Source organism: Ovis aries, chromosome 14 (genome assembly GCF_016772045.2).
Source record: "Ovis aries strain OAR_USU_Benz2616 breed Rambouillet chromosome 14, ARS-UI_Ramb_v3.0, whole genome shotgun sequence".
Classification (NCBI taxonomy): Eukaryota; Metazoa; Chordata; class Mammalia; order Artiodactyla; family Bovidae; genus Ovis; species Ovis aries.
In genome coordinates, this window is record NC_056067.1 from 57,369,177 (window position 1) to 57,395,839 (window position 26,663).

The window sequence follows — 26,663 nt, forward strand, 5'->3', positions numbered from 1 at the left end:
TTTGCAAAGCTCTTCCAGCCCAGAGACCCCACCATCCTTTGGGGGCACTAGGTTTAGTGCTGCTGCAGGAGGGTCCCACAGGATCTGGAGACCGGGCTGGGGGGCTGATTGGCTGGCATATCCTCCCCAGCGCCCTCAGCCCCAGGACAGCCCCGCCTGGGGACCTAGCCTGCTCAGGCCCCAGGGACGTGATGCCAGCTCAGGTCCCCAAGGCCCGAGGGGAACAGAGTCAGCAGCTCTTTTGTCTTTCTTTCTTTCCTGTTATGTTTATTTTGAATTTGAGTATATAGGTGATTTGCACTGTTGTGGGTTTTTTTTTTTTAATGTCTAAAGCAACGTTATTCATTTATACATAGATGTATATATGCTCTTTTGGGGTTCTTTTTCTCATATAGGTTATATACAGTCAAAGTAGGGTTCCCTGTGCTCTACAGTGGGTCCTTATGGATTATTTTATAACTAGTAGTGTGTATATGTTATTCTCAACATATGTTTCTCCCTGCACCTGGCCTTTCCTTTTTGGTAACACGATTCTTTACTAAGTATATGAAGCTATTACTGTTTTGTAAAGAAGCTCATTTGTTTCCATGTTTGGATTCCGCCTAGAAGTGATAACAGGCGATACTTCGTCTCACTTAGTTCATCTAGTGTGATGGTCTCTGGCCCTTCCCTGTGACTGGAAGTGGCTTCCTTTCATCCTTCTATGTCTGGGTTTGTGTATCTGAGTTGACTCACTGAAAAGGGGATGACAGAGGATGAGATGGCTGGATGGCATCACTGGCCTGATGGACACGAGTCTGAGTGAACTCCGGGAGTTGGTGATGGACAGGGAGGCCTGGTATGCTGCGATTCATGGGGTGGCATAGAGTCGGACACAACTGAGCGACTGAACTGAACTGAGCTGACCTGACCCCGGCTGCTTTAACCGTTCGCCTGTCCTTCTGCACTCAGGTTTCTTTCGTATCTTGGCGAGTGTATCCAGTGCTGCCATGATTGTCGGCGTGCAGTATCTTGAAATTTTGGTTTTCCCAGGATCCATGCCCAGGCATGGGATGGCTGAGTCACATGGTACTTTGTTGCTGAGTGTCTGAAAGTCCCTCTGTACTGTTCTCCAGAGTGGATGCACTGATTTACATTCCCATCTGGGGTAGGAGGGCTCCCTTCTCTCCACACACCCTTCAGCATTTATTGTTGTCGAATTTTTGAGATGGCCATGCTGACTGGTGTGAAGTGACATCTCATTGAACTTTTGATTTGCATTTCTCTAATGATTAGGGACGCTGAGCATCTTTTGCATACTTTATGTCCACCTCGGTGCCTTCTATGGAGAAACACCCATTTCGATCTTTGGCCCACTTTTCCATTGTTTTATTTTTTTTAATTGAGCTACCTGGACTGTTTGCATGTTTTGGAGATGAATTCCTTGTATCTCCATTTGCAAACACTTTTTTCCCCACCCATTCTGAAGGTTGTCTTTTTCTTTCATTTATAGTTTACCCTGCTGCTCAAATGCTCTTAAGGTTAATGAAGTCCCATTTGTTGGTTTTATTGTATTATTCTAAGAATGAATCCAAAAAGAACTGGCTGCAATTTATATCAAGCCATGTTCTGTATATGTTCCTCAAGAGCTTTATAGTATCCACCCCTCCATTTAGATCTCTGCTTTGATGTATGTTTTTCTGCAGGGGGTTAAGCAGTGTAGTAATTTCATCATCTTTTCACTAGTTTGCAGAACCTCCAGCCTGTTCCTCCATGCTGACGGTTAACAGCTTACCCTGCCAGCATCCGGTGTAGGAGGGTTCCCGTTTTCCCACATCCTCTCCAGCATTTCTTGTTTGCAGACTTTTTACCAATGGCCATTCTGATCGGAGTGAGGTGATACCTTCATTGTAGTTTTGATTTGAATTTCTGTGAGTTTTAGTGTGGAGAAGGCAATGGCAACCCACTCCAGTATTCTTGCCTGGAGAATCCCAGGGGCGGGGGAGCCTGGTGGGCTGCAGTCTATGGAGTCGCACAGAGTCGGACATGACTGAAGCAACTTAGCAGCAGCAGCAGGAAGTTTCAGTGATACCGAAATCTTTTCGTGTGATTATTTTGAAAGAGTGTGAGTAAAACTTAACTCCCAAGGTTGGCTTCTTGACCAATTGCCAGGTTTTGAATTCTTTTTTCCAGGATCTACCTAAGGTCGTTCGTTGACGACAGGGTTTTTTTCCCCTTGCATCCCTGAAGGCCTGGGGATATTACGTTCCCATCTTCACAGGTTTTAAATTGTTGCTACCCAAAGTGGCCACAAGGTGGCAACATTTCTTCATGCCCCACTCTTTTTATTATTTTGGTAACTTAAATTTTTATACTCTATTAGAGTAGACGTGATTTCCGATGTGGGTTTTTTTTTTTTTTTTTTTGGTTTTCAGGAACTTCACTCAGTTATACATAGACATATATCTATTAGACACGTGCCTTGTATTACATGGAGAAAAACTGTACTTTGGAAAAATACATGTTTTTAGAGGTTCTAAAATATGTTCCTGAGTTTGCTAATCAGACTGCGAATGCAACAAATAGTTCACAATTGCTTTCTTCTTGATTTTCACTAGGGGTTAATTTTGTTTTTTTAGGGGTTAATTTTTTAAAGATTAAAAATCATGGACTCAAGATCTACTAAAGTGACAAGGAAAATGTTTCAGTGTGTATGGCAAGTCGGATATGTGTTGTCAGTGAGAGGAGATATAAAGACTGGAAATATTGTTGTAAGAAAGTAATGATCATTCTATTCTACAGTCAGTCATTTATAAATGGGGGAAAGTAGAACCAATTAATAAATCTTGGCCTTGAGAGGCCTTTTGGGGATTTAGTCTAAGACTCCTGAGGAATTACAGCAGAGTCAGTGTAGAAGAAGTCTATGTGGTCAGCACACCAAACTTATTTCTTAAAACAAATTAGTCTTGGCCTAGCTTAATGAAAATAGAGGCAACTTTAGGAAAAAAAAAATACGTTTCACTAAATATTAAATTCTGGTCTTGTTAATTGAGGTCTATGTTTACTAAGAAAGTCTTATGACATAGTTCCTTGCGTTTATGATATAATGCTGATGAGAGTTAACTGAATTGTAAGGGGCTCCCTAAGTGTATTTCTAAAACTTATCTCAGTAATCAGCCTTTGGATAAGGGTCAGGATCTCCATGGTCTGCAACCAGGAGACTAACCCCAGGCTACAGTTATTTAACAAACTAAGTCAGAGCACCTGGGACATACTGACTGTGCTTAAAGCAGGTCCTCAGATTCCTGCTTGTGGTCCTGCTGATACTGCTAGCTGCATTATTTCCTCTTCTGCCTGCTTTGCACAATTGTTTCTTGTGTTGCCAAATGTGTGACTGAGCCTCTGATAAAATGATGATATGCGATCCGTGAGGGTAACGGTGAAACTCTAGCTATGGGAAGAAGCAACAAGAGGGAACGTTTTCACGGACCATAGAGGCTGGTGAGACAGGTGATCCAGCGTCTCTTGGCTCCTGTTTTTTGGGGTTAGTCCCATAACAGCGCACTGAGTGGCCTGTCAGCAGAATCTTTGCCAGAGCTAGGCATGAGCATTCCTAGCACCATGGGAGAAAATGGACATGAAGCGCCCCCAAAACCATGGTCAGATTGCCACGAAGGGGCAGTGCCAGCTGAGAAGCGGCACTTGCCGTCTGCCTCTGCTAGGACTCAATCAGGACCCGCTGCAGCGGCTGCCCTTCAGCAGCCCTGGAAGGCACTGAGCGGGGAGATCGGGAACGGGGCATCCGTGCTGGGGAAGCTCACAGAACAGGCCTTCAGACAGTCAGATGCTCTCAGTAAAGGTTCTCATGAGCCCAGATTCTTGCCTCTTCTCATGCCTAGAGGAGCACTAGAGTCAGTAACAGTGACAACTGCTCTGACTAATATGTGGATTAATGTGTGAATACCACGTCAGCAGCTAGAACCTACTTAGGCAAAACTGGACAACTGGCTCTCGGTCTCCTTGAAGTGCCAGGTCTGGACTGGGAACCCAGCTTATTCTCCTGGGAAAAAATTGTGGTTGATGTTTTACAGTACTGTTCAGGTTGTCACTCCTCCAACGACTTGAAACTGAGTCTGTCACACCTGCGTCAGTCACTCTGGGCTAATACAGAAGACATCCGCAGTGTGCAAGACCACAGCACAAGGCTCCATGCCTGTGGAGAGGGTACCACCAGTGCTGACTCTATCTGGACAGGATCAAAACTGCTAAAAAATGTAACCTGGTTCTCACTCCTGCTGTAGCTCCTGCTCACAGTAATTTATGATCATTAATCACAGATCTTTGGCCCCTGACTTTTTAAATCCACTTGTTATGTTTGTCTCTTTCAGATTATGATGGTTTCACATCAAGATAATGGATCCAGCTACTCTTCAGAACAGATCCTGTGGGGATAACAACAGAAGTCACCCTGGGGCCCCTGAATGAGACAGGACGAGAGCTCCATGACCCCAGCTAGGTAGGGTCTATGAGACACGTGCCAGCCTGAAGAAGCTACAGAAGACAGACCTTCACCCTTCAGCCTCCCAATAAAGATTTTGGGGGTTCACGTCTCTCAGCAGGATTTGACATAGGAGATAGAGGGGCCTCTGGGCTGGACCGCTGGTATTTGTCAAGTGGATTGAAATTGAAGCTGTGTTCTCACTCACACACTCCAAGGACAAATCTAATGGCAGAAGCTGAAGTCTGCAAAAGTAAAGAGATAAGAGACCCTCTCCTGAGGTCAAAGAAGACTTCTCTGTACAAGGGCAGGAAGCCTCCTTGATGACCGAAAAGGGAGGGGGCCCCATCCCATAATAAGTGTGGACATGCACCCACAGGCCTCTGTGGGGGGATCGATCTTAGCAAATGTCGTGCCCACATCTTGGGGAGGGTGCAGGGACCAGTCAGGTGTGAACAAAGAGAGAAGGTAATTGGTGAAAGGTAACCAAAGACCCGGAAGGACGGTCCTCAATGCGGGATTCACGTCAGCTCTCCCTGGGCTTCTCCGCAGGACCCGCACACTTCTCTCGGTTCTCTATCCCTGAGCTGCTTCTCTCTTAAACACCCTGTGTTTCTCTGTGCTCTCTGAGATGTTACACTGTGTCGATAATAATGGACTTCTATGTGTATTTATGCTTCTTGCCTCCTTAAAATATTCTTGGGTTCAAAGCAGGGAACGACCGAGGGTCGCTTTGCTTCTACACTCTGGCCACGGGCGGTCTCTGGGCTGGCAGTCCTGCTTTCCATCCAGGGCACCCTGGTTCAGCTCCGGGCAGGGAGCCGAGATCTCTCTCCAGGCCCGCTCACTGCTGTCTCCCCAAGATCACGGCCGTACGTTTTCTGTCACCGTGGCTGGAAGAGGCGCTACTTCATCGCATACTGTGTAGAGTAATATCGCCCTGTGTGTCTGTGCTGCGTCTCTTCTGTCTGTCATCTCTCCTTCTAAGCGAAGGTTGCTTCACTGTCTTGGTTATTGAAACTAGAGCTGCAGATATCGCTGGGGTATGGCTGTCTTCTAAAATACTACTTTTTCTCCAGCTCTCTCTGCAGGCATGGAGCACAATGACTGAGAATTTATACACATACATGATTTTTTAATTTATTTTTTATTGCTGGATAATAGCTCTGAAATTTTCTGTCAGTTTCTGACTAAGCTCATGCCAGCTGTAATGATAACTTATTCGGGGTTGCACTGATTTATGATGCGCGGGCCTTAGTGCGCAGCAGATTCAGGCCCTAGTGTGGAACCAGGCCTTAGCCTTGACTAGAATCAGGCCTAACTGAGGACCAGACTCAGGCCTGAGTGTGGACTAGAGTCAGGCTGTGGTGTGGGGTAGTATGAGGCCTCAGTGAGAACCACAGTCAGGCCTGAGAGTGGGCCACTGTCAGGCCTAAGTGTGAACTAGAGTCAGACTTAACATGGACCAGTCAGCCCTTAAAGTGGATGAGAGTCAGGTCTTAAGTGGTTTAGAGTCAGGCCTGAGAGTGGACCAGAACCATGCCTTAGTGTGGACCTAAGTCTGTATTGAGTGTGGACCCGAGTCTGGCCTGAGTGGGTACAAGAGTCAGGCTTGGTGTAGACCAGAGTGAGGCCTAAGTGAATGATAGTCATGCATCAGGAAGACTCGGTTCCACACTCAGGCCTGACTCTGGTGGACACTCAGGCCTGACTCTGGTGGACACTCAGGCCTGACTCTGGTGGATACTCAGGCCTACTCTGGTCCATGCTCAGGCCTGATCCTGGTGGACACTCAGGTCTGACTCAGGTGCACACTCAGGCCTGACACTGGTCACACTCAGCCATGACTGGTCCACACTCAGGCCTGACCCTGGTCACACTCAGGCCTGACTCTGGTGCTCACTCAGGCCTGACCCTGGACACAGGACTGACTCTGGTCCACTCAGGACTGACACACTCAGGCAGACTCTGGGCCACATAAGGCCTTACTCTGGTACTTACTGACTCTGACTCAGGTCCATCCTGAGACCTGATTCTGGTGCATGCTAAGCCCTGACTCTGGTCCTCATTTTGGCCTGACCCTGGTCCACTCCTATGCCTGTCTGTTGTACTCACTTCGCACAGACTCTAGTCCACACTAAGGACTGACTCTGGACCACACTAAAGGCTTAGTCCTGTCCACACTAAGGACTGACTGTGATACTCACTTCAGCCTGACCCTGGTCCACTCCTATGCCTGTCTGTCGTACTCACTTAGGCCTAACTCTGGTCCACTGTAAGGCCTGACTTGGTCCACACTGAGGCCTGAATGTAGTCCTCACTAAGGCCTGACTCTGGTCGTCATTAGGACTGACTCAGGTCCACACTCAGGCCTGACTCTACTACACAGTAAGGCCAGACTCTGGTACTCACTGAGGCCGGGCTATGGTACTTCCTTAGGCCTGACTTGATCTACACTAAGGCCTGGATCTGGTTCTCACTATGGCCTGGCCTGGTTCTGAGTTAATCCTGATTCTGGTACTGACTTAGGCCTGACTCTGGTCACACTCAGGCCTGACTGTGGTACGTACTTAGGCCTGACCTGGCTCACACTAAGGTGTGAATCTCTTCCACACTAAGGCCTGGATCTGGTTCTCACTATGGTCTGGCCTGGTCCTGAGTTAGGCCTGACTCTGCTACTGACTCAGGCCTGACTCTGGTCACACTCAGGCCTGACTGTGGTAGGTACTTAGGCCTCACTCTGGTATGATTCTGGTTCTGACTTAATCCTGACCCTGGTAAAAGCAACTGTAAATATCTGCTGGGCAGCTAATACCCACCAACCCTCACATGTGCTCAGTCACTTCAGTCGCGTCCAACTCTTCGTGACCCGATGGACTGTGCCCTGCCAGTCTCCTCTGTCCATTGGATTCTCCAGATAGGAATTCTGGAATGGGTCGCCAGGCCCTCCTCGAGGTATCTTCCTGAGCCAGCTAACCAACCAGTGATCTCTGCTGCGTTTTCTGCATCTCAGGCAGATTTTTAACTGCCGAGCCACCTGGGAAGGCCCTCACCAAGCCTGGGGACCTGTTAAACAAAGAAGCAAACAAAAACCTACACTCAACAACTGTTCTCTGAAAGGTAGTGGACAAAGAGCCTAAGACCCAAATCACTAAGGCCCCACCTCTCAGCCCCTCCCCAGAGGCCCACCTTGGCAGGGCCCACCCTGCCCTGCTTCTCCACAGGAGGCACCCCACCCCTCCCCACCATGTTCCTCTACTCCCCAGGGTCCCACCCCACCCTCCCCTCCCCTTCCTTCCCCTCTCCTCCTCAGTGGTCCCAACCCTCCCCTCCCCCACTCCTCTCACCACCACCTCCGCCCCAAGGCACCCCCCAACCCCACCCTCCCCAGGGTCCCCCACCCCACTCCACCCTCTCCTCCCTAGGATCCCACCCTCCCCTCCCCTCCCCTCCCTCCCTCCCCTTCCCCTCCCCTTCCTCCTCCCCCACCTCCCCTCCCCTCCCCTCTCCCCCTCTCCCAGAGTGACTGATGTAGGTGTGACAGACTCAGTTTGAAGTAGTTGGAGTAGGGACAACCTGAACAGTAATAAGCAAAATAGATCTCTTTTTTTTTCCCCCAGGAGAGTAAGCCTGAGTTCCAGTCTAGACCTGGCACTTCAGGGAGACCTTTAGCCTGGTAGCCAGTTGTCTAGATTTATCTAAATAGAGTTTAACCTCTGATGTGGTATTATCAACGCAAAAAAATCACAAAGCCCAAAGCCATTGTCACAGTTACTGACTTTAGTGCTTCTCAAGGCCTGAGAAGAGGCAAGAATCTGGGCTCATGAAAATCTTCCCTGAAGACATCTAACCGTCTGAAGGCTTGCTCTGCCATCTTCTCCAGAGCGCGAGGCCTCGTTCCTGACCGCCACCTCTGTGCTGTTCAGGCTGTGCTGTAGGCCAGCAGCGGCAGTGGCCCCTGATTCAGTCTTCGCAGGAGCAGACGGCGGTACGTGTCTCCTATCAGCGTGGCCCCTCATGGCCGTCAGTTTGACCATGGTTTTGGTGGCACTCACATCCGTTTTGAGCCATGGTGCTAGGCACGCTTGTTCCCAGGTCTGGCAAAGATTCCGCTGACAGGCCACTCAGTGTGGCGTTACTGGACAAGGCCATAGAGCAGCAGCCAGGAGCTGCTGGACCACCTGCCTCTCCAGCCTCTGTGGTCCATGAAAATATTCCCATTTGGAGCTTCTTCCCATATTTAGAGTTAAACCACTACCATCACTGAGCTCATGAGGAATTATATCATTGTGTTATCAGAGGCTCAGTCGTATATTTGGTAACGCAAGAAGCAACTCGAAAGCAGGCAGAAAAAGAAATAATACAGCTCGCAGTCGGGTCACAAGCAAGAATCTGAGAACCTGTGTGAAGTGTAGCCAGTGTAATCCAGGTCCTACATCTACTAAGACGAAAAAGTCTTAGTAAACATGGACCTTCATTAATGAAACTAGAATTTAATATTTAATGAAACAAGTTTATTCTAAAATTACCCCCATTTTTATTAAACTAGGCCAAGACTAAGTTGTTTTAAAAGTAAGTTTGGTGTACTGACCACACAGCTTCTTTACATGGTCTCTGCTGTAATTCCTCAGGAGTCTTGGACTAAAATTCCCCAAAGGCCTCTCAAGGCCAAGAAAGTCATGCCAAAGGCCTGCCATCAGATTCTGCCTAAGTGGCTTTTCCTCTCTTCTAAAGGTCCCCCAAATCTCAAAATCTTTGAGATTCCTGTACGTGTCAGGAGACGGTCTTTTCATTTACCTGGTAAGGCTGCTCAGAACCCAAGTGTCTCTAATTTCTGGAGGGACAAGGCAGAGAGAAAAGAAAAAATGTTTGAATTTTACCCAGAGGTATAAGTTACCAAACTGTTGTAAGTTTTAAGTAGCTTGAGGAGAAGACCTTTATACCTGAAAAGAGTGGAAGCCAGTAATACGTCACCCCAAAGGTCATGAACATTATAATCACGTTTAGCAGTTTATTTAACCCCACGTAATTAATCTTTGTTCTGCTGTCCTTGCCTGATGGTTGAGTATGATGATGACGGTGACAGCTGTAAGGAGTTTGTGACGTTTTTGTTAAGGCTTGCATGGTTTGTCCAGTAAAGTGGGTGCCATGATCACTGGAGACTGGTAAATGTACCCCAAGTGGAAAACACATTTTAAACTATGTTTTTCCATTGTGAGGCCATCAGACCTGTAACATGTACCCAGGAAGGGCTGTAACCCATCAAATGTAAATGAGGTCTGTCAGGAAGCTGGGAAGAGCTGAGTGGCCGTCTTGGATTTCCCATGGCCCTGACTGAGTTACAGCTAGTGTTTACCAGTGTAAATTCCTTGATTTAGGAGACTATTGCCAACTCCTAAGGACATCAGGAAAACAAAAGTCTGACAACAAGGGGTTAATTCTTTGTAGAAGCAGAATTGGCTTTATCTACATGTACCATAATCTTCAGATGTCACTGTGAAATAATATTTACTTCACCAAAGTAACCAAAGATTTTAAAAACAAATATAAATCACTTTAAGGCAAAGAAATTCACATAGAATGTTATCAAAAGCCACGTTCCAAGAAAACTTTATTCTCTTAACAGGGAGAGAAAACCAAATTCCAGTCTGGTCACAGTTTACTGTTAATCACAAAATTTATTTACCTAATCAAATCTAGTGTAGTCTTAGAGAGTCCTGACCACATATAACATTATCTTCCCTATCTTCAGTTCAGTTCAGTCACTCAGCGGTGTCCGACTGTTTGTGACCCCATGGACTGCAGCTGGCCCGGCCTCCTTGTCCATCACCAGCTGCCGGAGTTACTCAAACTCACGTCCATCGACACTCCTTTCGATCATGTCCATCCCAATGTTGTTTTAACGCAAACCTTGAACTCCCGGATTTCTGGTTTCAGCACCAGGTGGTCTCGCAGGCAGCAGTGAGCCATCCTGAACTGAATGTGGGGAGCCCGGATGAGAACCAGGAGTCCTCGCTGCCAGACCAGCAGGGGCCAGAGGCGAGAAGCAAAGTGACCCTGGGTCTTTCCTCTGCTTGAAAGCAAGAATGTCTCCAAGAGGCACACTCCGTAAAAACAAAGTTCACTATTAGAGGCACACAGAATGTCTGGGCAAGCACACAGAAGCAGTTTATTTATTTAAGACCGAGACTAGGTAGCGCACATCGGGTGAGAAGTGCCAGAGTCCTGGTGAGAGCCCAGTGAGAGGGGACTCACATCACTCACACAGGACGCCCTTCTGGGCCTTTGTCTGCATTTGGAAAAAACATATATCCTATAAGACCACTTCTAGGTAGAACCTAAACACGGATACAAGTGAACTTCTTTACAAAACAGAAACAGCATCACAGACTTAGAAAATAAATTCATGGTTCCCCTAAGTGAAATGTGTGGGGCAGGGAGAAATTAGCAGGTTGAGAAGAACATAAACACACTACTATTTATACTTCTAAAATAATCCACAAGGACCCACCACAGAGCACAAGAAACCCTCTCAAAACTGTAATAACCTCTATGGGAAAAGAAAACGATAAAGAATATATGTACTTCTATGAATAAATGAATCAAGTTTCTGTGCAAGCCACCACAATGTAAGTCACCTGTAAACTACAATTCAAACACATTTTTTTAAAAAAGAGGAAAGAACTGCTGGCTCTGTTCCCATCTGGCCTTGGCGACCTGGGCTGGTGTCACATGCCTGGAGTCTGAGCAGGCTTGGGTCCCCAGGCGGGACTGTCCTGGGGCTGAGGGCGCTGGGGAGGGTTTGCCAGGCAAACAGCCCCCCACCCCCCACCCCATGGACTTGGACTGCCTGTTCCCCTCTGCATGAGCCCACAATCTCCAGATCCAGGGGACCTTCCTGCAGCAGAGCCAACCCTAGTGCCCTCAAAGGATGGTGGGGGCTCTGGTCTGGAAAAGCTTTGCAAAGTGCTCTGGGCTCTGTGTCTCCTGGTGGCAGGGTTCCGACCTCCAGCCTCCTTCCTTAGGGTCACCCCACTGAGAGGACAGCTCCTCTGCAGAGTGGTGTGGCAATCGTTGAGATCTGTCCAGGGATAAAGGCTCAGAGAGAAGGAAGGAGACACAGCCTTGGGTGTATCCATTCTAATTAACAACCCAGTTTAGGACATGCCCTAAGGCTCTGGTGGGCATGAAGAAATGCTGCCATCTTGTGGCCGCTTTTGGTAACATCAGCTGAAAAACCTGTGCTGATGGGCACTTCATATTCACCAGGCCTGCTCGGATGTCGGAGAAGGCAATGGCACCCCACTCCAGTACTCTTGCCTGGAAAATCCCATGGACGGAGAAGCCTGGTAGGCTGCAGTCCATGGGGTCGCTAAGAGTCGGACACGACTGAGTGACTTCACTTTCACTCTTCACTTTCATGCATTGGAGAAGGAAATGGCAACCCACTCCAGTGCTCTTGCCTGGAGAATCCCGGGGACGGGGGAGCCTGGTGGGCTGCCGTCTATGCGGTTGCACAGAGTCAGACACGACTGAAGCGACTTAGCAGCAGCAGCTCGGATGTAAGGAAAAAACACCTGTCCTCAGCTAGTGCCCTAGAGTAGGTCCTGGAAAGAGAATTTAAAGCAGAGCAGACGGTCCAGAGGCCAACCTTGAGAGGTCAGTTTTACTCACACTGTTTAAAAAAATCACATGAACAGCCTTCACATCATGAAATCTTATAGAATCCAAATCAAAACTACAATTGGTTAAACGGCCTTTGTCAAGAAGTCTATAAACAGTAAATGCTAGAGCGGTTGTGAAGAAAAGGGAACCTTCCTACACTGATGCTGGCAAAATAAACTGCTAACAACCAGTGTGGAGGAGAGGGTGGAGGTTCCTTAAACAAGTGAAAAGTGAGGAAACTGACAGTCTGTAACCAATTACAGAAAAAGACGTTTCAAATCCATTAAAGAACTAAACTGAGGGACGATTACTCTAACCCTCTTAAGGAAAATATAGGCAGAACACGGTTTGACATAAATCGCAGCAAATTGTTTTTGGACCTACTTTTAGGATAATGAAAAATAAGACTCAACAAAAGGGACTTCCTTAACTTCAAAAGCTTTTGCACAGCAAGGGAAACCCAAAACGGAAGAAAAAGACAACCCTGAACATCAGGGGGAAAATGCAACCGAATTTAAAAGCAACGTGTTCATCTACAAATCATGCAAACAGCTCCTGCAGCTCAATATCAAAATACAATCAACCCAAGAGAAAAAATTGACCAAAGATCTGAATGGATGTATCCTCAAAGAAGGCATCGAGATGGGCATAAAGCCTATGAAAAGATGCTCAGCATCGCTGTTAGAGAAATGCCAATCAAACTGCAACAAGGTATCAGCTCACCCCCTCAGAATGACCATCCTCCAACAGATCTACAAAGATTCAATGCTTCAGAGGGCGAGGGGAACAGGGAGGCCTCCTACACTGTGGGTGGGGACGGAAATGGGTGGGTGCAGCCACAAGAAAAACAGTAGGGAGATTCCTGAAAACATTAAATATAGTTGCCACCTGATGAAGCAAGCCCACTCCTTCCCTTAGATCTGGATAAAATCATAATTTAAAGTGATACTTGCTCCTCTGTTTTCATGGCAGCACTATTCACAAATTCCAAGAGAGAGCTTCAGCCAAAATGTCCATCAATAGAGAGAAATGAAGAGCAACTGATCCATCTAAACACCGGAATACACTCAGCCATCAAAAAAAACAACAACAAAAGTAATGCCATTAACAGCAGCGTGGATGGACCAAGAGATTTATCATCCTGAGAGAAGTCAGGGAAAGAAAAATATTGTATGACTTAGAGGTGGAATCTATAAGTTCTTTCAAGTGAACAGATTTATAAACAGAAATAGACTAATAAAACTCACCTATGATTATTTCAAAAAAGGGAAGGGTAGGGAGACATTAAGAAGCTGGAATTAACATACATACTACTTATTATCAGATAGATAATCCAAAAAACACCTACTGAATAGCACAGGGAAGTGTACTGAAAACACTGAAAGAACCTATATGGGAAAAGGCCCCTAAAGATAAGAGAATAGACATACATTTATGTATAACTGAATCAAGTTCTTGTCAACCTAAAACAAGCCCAACAGGAATCAACTCTATTCCAACAGAAAATAAACAGAAATTCGAAAAAAATCGGAGCATGAAGAAATGCTGCCCCTTGTGGCCACATCTGGTAACAGCAACTGAAAAACCTGTGCGGATGGGTACTTCATTGTTTACCAGGCTTGCAGGGATTTAATGAAAAAACACCTGTCCTCAATAAATGTCCTCGGGTGGGTCCTGGAAAAAGAGTTCAAAAGAGAGGGCAGACGGTCAAGAGGCCAGTCTCGATATATTAGTTGTACTCACACTTTTTTTTTAATCCCATGAAAAGCCTCCATACCCTGCAATCTTACCAAAATGCAAATCAAAACTATGACGTATTGCTTCACACTGGTCAAAATGACCTTTGTCAAAAAGTCTACAAACAATAAATGCTGGAAGGTTTTGGAGAAAAGGGAATTAATTCTCCTGCATGGAGGCTACCAAGTTAAATTGTTAAGAGTCCATACAGAGGAGACGGTAACAAGATAACAGTGAATGAAATTGTGACATTCCCTATCCTCATACAGAGAAAGTAACTCCAAACCAATTAAAGAGCTTAATGGAGCGACAATTACTCTAAACCCCTTGAGAAAATCATAGGAAGAACAAGTTTTGACCTGAACCCTAGCAAACCCTTTTGGATCCACTTTAAGAATAATGAAAAATTAAACAAAACTCAACAAAAGACTTGAGTTTCTCTAACCTCAAAAACGTTTGCACTGTAAGGGAAACTGTAAACCAAACTAAAAAAAAAGAAACCCTCAGAATGGGGAAAAAAAAATGTTTGGAACTGAATTTAGAAACAAGGAATTTATCTCCAAAATATGCAAACAGCTCATGCAGCTCAATACATATATTAAAAAAAAATCATCCCATTAGAAAAAATGGACCAAAGATCTAAATGGGCATTTGTCCAAAGAAGACATCCAGGTGGCCATATAAAGCACCTGAAAAGATGCTCAGCATCACTAACTATTGGAGAAATGCAAATCAAAACTGGGCCATGGTATCACCTCACACCCCTCAGAACAGCCATCTTCCAAAAGATCTACAGGGATTAAATGCTGCCGAGGGCGAGGGGAACAGGGACTAGTCCTTCCTGTGGGCAGGAATGGAAATGGGCGGGGGCAGCCACGAAGGAAAACAGTATGGGCATTCCTTAAAACACTAACTATAGACTAAGTACATGATCCGGCAAGCCCACTCCTTGGGTTAGATCCGGAAAGAATATTAATTTAAAATGATACATGCACCCCTCTTTTCAGGGTAGCACTATTGACAATATCCAAGACAGAGCATCAACCAAAACGTCCATCAATAGAGAAATGAGAAAATGGTTCATTTGTACACCGAATACACTGAGCCATCAACAGAACGAAAAAATGCCACCGGCAGCAGCATGGATGGACCCAGAGTTTTATTATACGGAGTGAAGTCAATTAGAGAAGGAAAGAGAAATATATCACTTACAGGTGGAATCTATAAATTCATCAAAATGAACTAATTTATAAACAAAAACAGACTCAGAGACTTAGAAAACTCACTTATGATTTTTTTTTTTAAAAAGGTAGGGGAAGGAAGACATTAAGAGGTTGGGATTAACATACTCACTGCTTATTACCAGATAGATAATCCAAAATAACGGAATAGCACAGGGAAGTCTACTGAATACAGCAAGAGAACCAATATAGGAAAAGAACCCGAAAGGGAATAGAGATCCGTTCGTGCACAACTAAACCAAGTTCCTGTACACTTAAAACAAACACATCGGAAATCAGCTCTACTCGAACGGAAAATAAACACTAAAAAACAAACAACAGAAAACGCCACAGTGGAGCAGGAAGAGATGCTGCCACCTTGTGGCCACTTTTGGTAACGACTGAAAAACCTGTGCTCATGGGCACTTCATATTCACCAGGTCTATGGGGCTTCCCTGGTGGCTCAGACGGTAAAGTGTCTGCCTACAATGTGGGAGACCTGAGTTCGATTCCTAGGTCGGGAAGATCCCCTGGAGAAGGAAATGGCAACCCACTCTAGTATTCCTGCCTGGAAAGTCCAAAGAGTCGCAACCCACTCTAGTATTCCTGCCTGGAAAGTCCAAAGAGTTGGACCCGACTCCACTTTAATGGGGCGGTAAGGAAAAAAAATCTATTCTCAACAAATGTCCTCAGGTAGATCCTAAAAAGAGAATTCGAAACAGGGCAGTCTGTCAAGGGGACAACCTCAAGAGGTCAGTTTTACTCACACTGTTTTTTTCAAAATCATATGAAAATATTTCAACATGGCAAAATCTTAAGAGAAATGCCAATCAAAACCCACACAGGTCAGAATGGACATTGGCAAGAAGTCTAAAACCAATAAACGCTGGAAAGGGTTGTAGAGAGAAGCGAGCCCTCCTACATGTTGGATGCTGGCAGTGTCAATTGTTAACAGCCAGACTGTAGGACAGTGCGGAGGTCTCTCAAGTGAAAAGAGAATGAAATTCCCACTCTCCCTGAACCCAGACAGAAAAAGAAACTTCAAATTGATGAAAGAGCTCAAAAGAGGGCTGATAATCTCAACCTCTTGAGGGAAATATAGGTAGGACAGACAGACAGAACACACTTTGATATAAAGCACAACTCTGTTTGGATCCACCTCTTAGAGCAATGAAATAAAAACAAAACTAATTTTGGGGGGCTCCAGAATCACTGCAGATGGTGACTGCAGCCATGAAATTAAAAGACACTTGTTCCTTGGAAGAAACGTTATGACCGACCTAGACAACATATTAAAAAGCAGAGACATTACTTTGCCAACAAAGGTCTGTCTAGCCAAACCTTTGGTTCTTCCAGTAGTCATGTATGGACGTGAGAGTTGGACTATAAAGAAAGCTGAGCACCCAAGAATTGATGCTTTTGAACTGTGGTGTTGGAGAAGACTCTTGAGAGTCCCTTGGACTGCAAGGAGATCCAAGCAGTCCATCCTAAGGGAGATCAGTCCTGGGTGTTCATTGGAAGGACTGATGTTGAAGCTGAAACTCCAATACTTCGGCCACTTGATGTGAAGAGCTGACTCCTTGGAAAAGACCCTGATGCCAGGAAAGATTGAGGGCAGGAGACGGGGATGACAGAGAACAAGATAATGAATAACACCACCAACTCAATGGACATGTTTGAGCAAGCTCCAGAGTTGGTGATGGACAGGGAAGCCTGGTGTGGTACAATCCATGCGGTTGCAAAGTCAGACACGGCTGAGCGACTGAACAACAACATGATTATACAGTGGAAGTGACAGTAGATTCAAGGGATTCGATCTGATAGACAGACTGCCTGAAGAACTATGGACAGAGGTTTGTAACCTTGTACAGGAGGCAGTGACCAAAACCATCCCCAAGAAAAAGAAATGCAAAAAGGCAAAATGGTTGTCTGAGGAAGGCTTACAAAGAGCTGAGAAAAGAAGAGAGGCGAAAGGCAAAGGAGAAAAGGAAAGATATACCCATCTGAACGCAGGGTTCCAAAGAGCAGCAAGGAGAGATAAGAAAGGCTTCTTAAGTGAACAATGCAAAGAAAGAGAAGAAAACAATAGAATGGGAAAGACTAGAGGTCTCTTCAAGCAAATTAGAGATACCAAGGGAACATTTCATGCAAAGATGGGCTCGATAAAGGACAGAAATGCCATGGACCTAACAGAAGCAGAAGAGATTAAGAAGAGGTGGCCAGAATACACAGAACTATACAACAAAGGTCTTAATGACCTGGACAACCACAATGGTGTTGTCACTCACCTAGAGCCAGACATCCTGGAGTGTGAAGTCAAGTGGGCCTTAAGAAGAATCACTACCAACAAAGCTCGTGGAGGTGATAGAATTCCAGCTGAGCTATTTCAAATCCTGAAAGATAATGCTGTGAAAGTGCTGCGCTAGGTATGCCAGCAAATTTGGAAAACTCAGCAGTGGCCACAGGGCTGGGAAAGGGCAGTGTTCATTCCAGTCCCAAAGAAGGGCAATGCCAAAGAATGTTCGAACTACTGCACAATAGCGCTCATTTCACATGCTAGCAAGGTAATGCTCAAAATCCTTCAAGCCAGCCTTCAACTGTACGTGAACCGTGAACTTGCAGATGTACAAGCTGGATTTAGAAAATGCAGGGGAATCAGAGATTAAATTGCCAACATTCATTGGATCATGCTGCTGCTGCTGCTAAGTCCCTTCAGTCGTCTCCGACTCTGTGCGACCCCATAGACAGCAGCCCATCGGGCTCCCCCATCCCTGGGATTCTCTAGGCAAGAATACTGGAGTGGGTTGCCATTTCCTTCTCCAACTCATGAAAGCAAAAAGTCAAAGTGAAGTCACTCAGTCATGTCCGACTCTTAGCGACCCCATGGACTGCAGCCTACCAGGCTCCTCCATCCATAGGATTTTCCAGGCAAGAGTACTGGAGTGGGGTGCCATTGCCTTCTCCTCATTGGATCATAGAAAAAGGGAATTCCAGAAAAACATCCACTTCTGCTTTATTGAGTACACTAAAGCCTTTGACTGTGTGGATCACAACAAACTGTGGAAAATTCTTAAACAGATGAGAATACCAGACCACCTTAGCTGCCCCCTGAGAAACCTGTACGCAGGTCAAGAAGCAACAGTTAGAACCAGACATGGAACAACAGACTGGTTCCAAAATGGGAAAGGAGTATGTCAAGGCTGTATATCAACACCCTGATTATTTAATGCATATACAGAGTACACACTGGAAAGAAACTCTAGTAATGTAATAAGTGATGAAAGAGGTTCATCCCAAATGTAGTTTAGAAAACAGGAAAGGGTTTATACAAGAAAGATCAGTGAATGATGTTAAAACAAAAAGTAACAAAGTATTTAATCAAATCTAAATAAATATCAAAGATTGTATAAGAAAACATTTCATCAATTCCTCTTTTCTGAAGTTCCTGGAAGAGAATTACTGTAGATAGTTCAGTTCAGTTCAGTCGCTCAATCATGTCCGACTCTTTGTGACCACATGAATCTCAGCACGCCAGGCCTCTCTGTCCATCACCAACTTCCGGAGTTTACTCAGACTCGTGTCCATCAAGTCTGTGACACCATCCAGCCATCTCATCCTCGGTTGTCCCCTTCTCCACCTGCCTCCAATCCCTCCCAGCATCAGTCTTTTCCAATGAGTCAACTCTTCTCATGAGGTGGCCAAAGTACTGGAGTTTCAGCTTTAGCATCATTCCTTCCAAAGAAATCCCAGGGTTGATCTCCTTCAGAATGGACTGGTTGGATCTCCTTGCAGTCCAAGGGACTCTCAAGAGTCTTCTCCAACACCACAGTTCAAAAGCATCAATTCTTCGGTGCTCAGCCTTCTTCACAGTCCAACTCTCACACCCATACATGACTACTGGAAAAACCATAGCCTTGACTAGATGGACATTAGTTGGCAAAGTAATGTCTCTGCTTTTGAATATGCTATCTAGTTTGGTCATAACTTTTCTTCCAAGGAATAAGTGTCTTTTAATTTCATGGCTGCAATCACCATCTGCAGTGATTTTGGAGCCCCCCAAAAATAAAGTCTGACACTGTTTCCAGTTTCTCCATCTATTTCCCATGGAGTGATGGGACCGGATGCCATAGTAATCCATAGTTAAGACAGATAGAAAATTGATATGTCACTCTGTATCACCAGACAAAAGGTTGGTGTTTCAGTTCAGTTCAGTTCAGTCGCTCAGTCATGTCCAACTCTTTTCAACCCCATGAACCACAGCACACCAGGCCTCCCTGTCCATCACCATCTCCCGGAGTCCACCCAAACCCATGTCCATTGATCTGGTGATGCCTTCCAACCATCTCAACCTCTGTTGTCCCCTTCTCCTCTTGCCCTCAATCTTTCCCAGCATCAGGGTCTTTTCAAATGAGTCAGCTCTCCGCCTCAGGTGGCCAAAGTATTGGAGTTTCAGCTTCAACATCAGTCCTTCCAATGAACACCCAGGACTGATCTCCTTTAGGATGGACTGGTTGGATCTCCTTGCAGTCCAAGGGACTCTCAAGAATCTTCTCCAATACCACAGTTCAAAAGCATCAATTCTTCTGTGCTCGGCTTTTTTTATAGTCCAACTCTCACATCCATACATGATCACTGGAAAAACCATAGCCTTGACTAGACGGTTGGTGTTTAGAAAGGTATAATTATTAGCAATGTTTTCAGGTTTTATCAACATGATTTGAGATTATTTGAAAACCAAAATGACTGTAATGCCACTCTCAAAGTATTCCATGCTATGCTTTGTTTCTAGTGTATGTGAAGTTATGTTTGTGAAGGCTGCTGCCTCAAAGATAAAAGAACCCCTTCTATCCTAGGGAGAAATCATTTATATTTATTCTCCATTAGAAGATTAACTGCAATGTAATGTATACACTGAACATCTAAATGGTGGTGTTTGTCATTCATGTGAAACATCCCTATAGGTCACCATGATGTAAGTGTTCAGGAATAAATTCCATGTATCAAAGTAAGACAAAATTCTAAATTTTCAACAGTTATGTCATTTGCTTATTAAGGATAAGACAATGAGAGTTCACTGGAATCTTAATGTATCTTTATCATGTCAACTGAAGTCATGAATATTAGTTGACATGTTTGGGATAATGACATCTCTGATACCCTAGAAAAGTATGTAAAAGCCTTCCCAGAAAAGTCATGTAGCTAGTTACATCTTGTTTATTAAATGATTAGCCTCCATTTTGCAACCATAGAAGTCACAATTCTCAGATCATTGTAGCAGACAAATGAATATTGTTGTCTATGCTTGTAAATCTGTATTTTAATTAAGGTCACACAGTGGATTGTAACAGGTTTTATTCTATGTGTGATATTCATATATGTTAATTAATAAAATTGAATGGTTTCTGGTGATAAAGTTGATGTGTAATGAATGGTTAACCCACCACCAACATTAACCTCTCCCACCTTCTTTAAGGTTATGGGGGAGAGATTGTGACAATAAACCATTAGGTAGCACCGAGGGATGGCATCTGTAACAGTTAGTTTCCTTACTGGCCTTAATCCTCAAATAATGCCACATATTTTCCATAATTTCTACAATGTACCTTCCCCCGCTCCCTCTCTGTAACTGCTGGGACACTGCAGTGGTTCTAATAAGAAGGATCAGACAGAGTACTGTTGAGAGCTTCGCTGACTGCTCCGTGCTGTTGCTGCCTCAGTGTCTGTCTGGGGAGCAGGCAGCCTGCTGGTCCTTGAACTCACAGCAGCCAGTCCTGTGAGCACCTCCACTAGATGACCCCCTTCCTGGAGACCAGCAGTCTTCCTGAACCCCTGGGTCTACTGCACAGGCCCCCCTTCAATGACACCCTCAGAGCGCACCAGATTCCTGCTCCTCTGGTTTGAATGGACCCATCCACGCTCAGCCTGGGGAGCCCACAGCACTTCACCCAGGGCCCCTTAGAAAGGCCTGAACCCCAAGTATTGGAGCTTTCTCTGCTTGGTTCTAGCCTGACCTCTCCAAGAAATTCCTGCCCTAAACCCTCCCCTCTTGGAGGTCTCAGCTGTGCTGAGTGTGAGGGCTCAAGCTCAGGGCTCCTGAGTGTGGGTCTTGGGGAAGAAGCATCAGAATAAACAGTGAACTTGCTGAAGACTCATTTCATGGCCCCACCTCAGACCTGCAGATTCATAACCTCTCAGAGTGGGGCTCTGACCTCATGGGATTGTATACGCTGAACTGGTTCAGAAAGAATCTTTGGCCAAGTGGTTCTCCACCTGTTTCCCATCAGGGTCATGTGACCAGTGGTAAGCGCTAACCTCCCCGGTGCCCTCCTCACAGAGTTCTCTCTCGGTCCTGTGGGAGCATCAGTGTGGTGTGCAGGAAGTGCTCCAGGGGATTCTAAGGGGAGGCCCGGGTTAAGGACGTGGCTCCTGGTCCATTTGTGAGAGCGGAGGCCAGGCTTCAGTCCAAGCAGAGGCAACAAGTTCTGCTCTGCATGAGCTTTAAAGGGGCAAGTCAGTGCAGCCCACACACCCCGTGTTAGCAGAATTTGGGGGACTTTATATGAAGAAAGAAGAGTAGATAACAACAACAACAAATTGATAGATTGGTCTCCACAGAGGAGCTGATTGTCCTGAAACTCTCCTGAGACGAAGTACAGGAGAGGTTGGCCTTTCCCGCTTTTCAAGGTCCTTCTGCCTGTGGGTGTTGGGAGCAGGTGAAGGAGCCGTGCTGATGCCTCTGAAGGTGTAATCTCATGGCACTGAGGTGATTCCTCCAGTCTTGATGCGAAAACGACCCAGGGCAGGAGGAAGAAGAGGAGGAGATGGCAGCTTCTCAGGTGAATGTCTTGATCCAGGTTAGAGGCTGTGTCTGCTTTTTCCTCCTTAAATGCCCTGGATTGAAAACATTCAAATCTTTAATTCTCTTTTTCTGATATTCTTGCCTGGTGAGGTGGTTTTCAACTATTAAACACTGTTTTTTCTTTTATTTTTATGAGTCACAATCAGACTCTTCTCTCTCCATGAGCCTCTTCTCTTTGTCTGCCTCCAGGCTCCCTACAGGGCATGAAGCATTCCCAGTGTGAATTAACGACTTTAAGTTTTTAAAAATATTCCCTTTTCGAAAGACCAACAAGGGAAGGCATTGATATGCAGAATTTCTGTTGGGATGGGGTGGGGTCAAAAAGAGTCAGACAGGACTGAGGGACTGCACTGAACTGAAACAGGATGACCTTAGTGGTCTAGAGTTCCTTAGAGACTTTTGACAAAAATCTGACTATTCTCTACATTGGTAAGAAAGGTCTATTATTTAAATGTGCTATTAGGGATGCAGAACAGGGGAGGTATTTTTGGAGTAAAAATGCAGAAAAGTGAAATTTTTTCACGATACATTGACATTTCCTTATTTTTGCCGAAAGTACCTGAACAGTGACCAAGTGTCTTCTTGAGTGTTTCTCTCACCTGACACCAGTTTATCCTATTATACCTGATGATCACCGATTCGGGGGTTTTCTGCCAGATTCCCACACCATCAAGTTCCATTTTTTTCTCTTTATCTTTAACAAAATCTTGCCAAGATGTAGTGAGGGAGGTGCACAATCCAACGCAGTTAAGGCGGAAACTCCGTTTCCTCCTAGTGTCTCTTTGCTGCTAGTTGGCTTTGAAATATGAACACTCAACAGTGTTCAGGAGAGATACTGAGTTTTGTAAGGAGAGGTTTCCATCAGTCAAGTCAGACACTTTTCGCTTATAGGTTATTACGATATTGAGAATAGTTCCCTGCGCTATGCAGCAGATTATTGTTGGTTATTTTTGTATATACTAGAGTGTATATGTTAAACCCAAAGTCCTAACTATGTTCATTTTTCTAATGAGCAGGTCCCCTTTGGAGTAAAGGAAGAATCCTGGTGCTAGGTGCGAAGGAATGAAGCGCATGATACAGGTAAGAGGTCCAAAGACCACAGAGGAAGCCAGACTTGTTCAGATGGTTTGGGGAGGCCCGCTTCGCTAGAATGAGAAGCCTGGGTTTATGTCTGCCAAAGAGGGACATGACTTGCCCCGTTCTTCTGCTCTTGTATCTCCACGTGTTCTTCTTCAGCTCCAGTGGGTTTTCCCTCACTTTCACTGAGAGCCAAAACCTTCCTCCCGGTCTGTAAGGACCTGTATACTCTCGCTGCTTTGGGGGACCTAGGAAAAGCTGCTAACAGTTCTGACAAACTGTGCCTTAAGGCCTTTCCAAATTTCCATCTCTGCCTCAAGTCAGAAAAGTGTGAGGAGAGTTGTGGAGATCCCGGGATTAGTTGACAAAATTCCAGAAATGCTGGGAACAGATATATGCTTCCTGATTTCTGATTTCCAATGGAAACTTCAAACATGGCTCTCTGAAGTTCATACTCAGTCCCTGAAATCATAAAATGTAATCCCCAATTTCTACTTCCCAATTTTTTCTTCTATGAACAAATTTTAGACATTTTAAGTGCATTTACCCCAACTCATCAATGCTAAAACCATTTAATATATCTATTAACTCACAGAAGTATTTTTTGCTGTTCTTTTATTTTGTATTGGAGTATAACTGGTTAACAATGTTGTGATAGTTTCAGGTGGGTAGCAGAGGGACTCAGCCGTCCATACACATGTATCCATTCTCCCCCAAACTCCCCTCCCATCCAGGCAGCCACATAACATTGAGCAGAGTTCCCTGTGCAGTACAGTAGGACCTTGTTGGCTCTCCATTTTAAATATTGCAATGTGTACATGGTGATCCCTTATGGAGAACTGATATTTCTTTTTCTTGAAATGTTGTTGGAATTTTCTAGTTAACTCATCTACTCCAAGGATTTAAAAAAATTACTTTTTAACTCTAATTAATAGTTGTAGATGTGTTATAGTTTTTAAATCACTCATGCTAACATCTAAGGTGTTCTGTGTTTCTAAAAATTGAAACTTCCTTTGAGGTATTCAACTTTTTGGTATAGTATCATTCATTATAACCTGATAGAATTACTCTTTGTTCTATGTAACATGTACAGTGCCATTATTTTTACTTCTGATCTTCCTTGCATCTCACCTCTCATTAATCTAGCTAAGGGTTTGTCAATATTGCATACAACTGTAAAGCATATTCACTCAAGGTACTAAGTGGGATCTTGGTTATTTGTTATCTTTCAGCGATATCTTCTCATGATACCCAGGGTTTGTTCCCAAAGAAGTCATGGATAGGAGATTCATGTGTAATGTGCTCGGAAATTCTGAGAGCTCTCAGCTTGGAAATTTGTACTTAATGAAAGACTGGGAAAGTAAGGGGAACTGTGAAGGGCCAAAAGGATGTTGCTTTAGATGTAACCAAATCGGTACAATTATTCATGATGAAAACATGATTGCCAAAAGAAATTGAGGATATGCATCAAATTGGGAAAAATTCCATTTGATGTTCAGTAAGTTCGGCAGAAAAATATGTTTTTGTAAGCAAGAACCCACATGATTTAAAAAAAATATATTCTCTGATGTGAAACTTTGAAAACATGGAAAGTCATCTAGTCTATGCTACAAATAATCACTCAAACCAGTATGAATATAGGTTTGAATTAAACAGTCAGTCATACATGTCTGAGAGCCAGAGATTTGAAAATGAAGGAAGAAAATCTCATTATGATCAGTTTGAGAGATCCTTTAGTGAAGGCTCATTATTTTTCCACCAAGAAACATTTTCTCCTTATTCCAATATCTATAATGTCAATAATAATGAGACAGTCTTTATCCAGCTGCCGTCATTCAATGGGTATCATAGTACAGATAATGCGGAACAACCTTCCATGTGTAATCCCACGAGTGAGGCCTTAAGTGAGAGCTCCAGCTTCAATAATTACAACAGTATTTATGATGGAGCCAGAATCTACCCATGCCTTGAACCTGGGAATCACTTTGACCAAGACTCAGATCTCATGAATCATCAGAGAACTCAATGTTCAGAGAACCATAGGGATGAATGTAGAAATGTCTTTTATCAAAGCTCAAATCTTATTACAGATAGGAATATACATATCGAAGAGAATAATTACAAATTTAGTGAGTGTGGTCAAGTCTCTAACCAGTCATCAGAACTTACTCAACATCTGAGTATTCATGCTAAGGAGAAACACTGCAAGTCAAATAAATGTGGGAAAGTCTTCCCTCAATTATCAAATCTAAATAGACACAGGAAAATCCACACCGGAGGGAAACCTAACCAATATGCAGAATATGGCAAAACCTTCAGCAAGCCCTCAAACCTTACTCGACGTCTCATAATTCATACTTTAGAGAACACTCACAAATGTACAGAATGTGGCAAAACCTTTGGCAAGCCCTTAAGCCTTACTCAACATCTCACTGTTCATACTGCAGAGAAGACTTATGAATGTACAGAGTGTGGCAAAGCCTTTAATCAGAGCTCACACCTTAATCGACATATGCGAATCCATACTGGGGAGAAACCATATAAATGTCAAAATTGTGGGAAAGCCTTTAACCAAAGTATAACACTTACTCAACATCAGCGAATCCATACTGGGGAGAAACCATACAAGTGTAAAGAATGTAGCAAAGCTTTTATCAGTTGCTCCAAACTTACTCAGCATCAGAGAATTCATACTGGGGAGAAGCCTTATAAATGTACAGAATGTGGCAAAGCCTTTAGTCAGAGTTCAAACCTTAGTCGACATAGGCAAATTCATACTGGGGAGAAACCATACAAATGTAAAGAATGAGGCAAAGCTTTTAATTGCCACTCAAATCTTACTTGCCATAAAATAACTCATATTGCCAAGTAGTCTTACAAATATAAATAATATGACAAAGCCTTGAAGTGAGCTGTCACCTCACTCAGCATCAGAGAGCATGTGCTGGAAAGAGACCCTACAAATGTAATAAGTGATGAAAGAGGTTTGTCCTAAGCATACACATCAGAAAATGCCAGAGAGTTCATACTAGGAAGAATGCTTAATGCTGTAAAAAATGTACAACATGAATTTAAAAACTCAGGTCTAAGTAAATATCAGAGAATTCATCAAAGACAGCATTCAGTCAATAATCCTTTTCTGGTATTACTTTAAATCAGGATATTATAGAAAATAATCCAAAGTTAAAACACTTAGAAAAATTATTTGTTACTTGGACCATAGGATCAAGGCGAGAGATGTTGGACAATATAATTATTATCATTGTATCCTTATTCATATTGACTGTATGTGAAAATGAAATTTAATATAACTCAACTTTCAAAGTACTACATGCCATACCTTTGTTTCTAGTGTGTATGTGAACTAATACGCTTTTTAAAAAACTAATATTCTTGATCTTTGCTGCCTCAAAGTTAAACAAAACCCTTCTATATTAGGTGGAAATAATTTTTATCTACTTTTTAATGTACTATTAAGGATCTTGTAATGTGAAATGTACAGTGGAAGTCTAAATAAAGGTGATGATTGTCATTGTTTAAAACATCCCTCTATGTCACCATTAGGTACGTATTCAGAGAATAATTTGTATTAAAGTAAGACAGAGTCGAAATTTTAAATAGTTGTGCC

General features: G+C 44.1%; 1 protein-coding gene across 3 annotated transcripts in view; it reads right to left on the reverse strand.

Moving 5' to 3' along the window:
- Nucleotides 1-18,306: 18,306 nt before the first annotated feature.
- Nucleotides 18,307-26,663, reverse strand: part of LOC105601977 (zinc finger protein 519-like) — a 58,739-nt gene continuing 50,382 nt past the window's right edge. For all 3 annotated transcript variants that reach the window (XR_009596385.1, XR_009596386.1, XR_006055971.1), the window contains one exon: nucleotides 18,307-21,990. The gene's annotated coding sequence lies outside the window, so the exon portion shown is untranslated. The remainder of the gene's footprint in view (nucleotides 21,991-26,663) is intronic.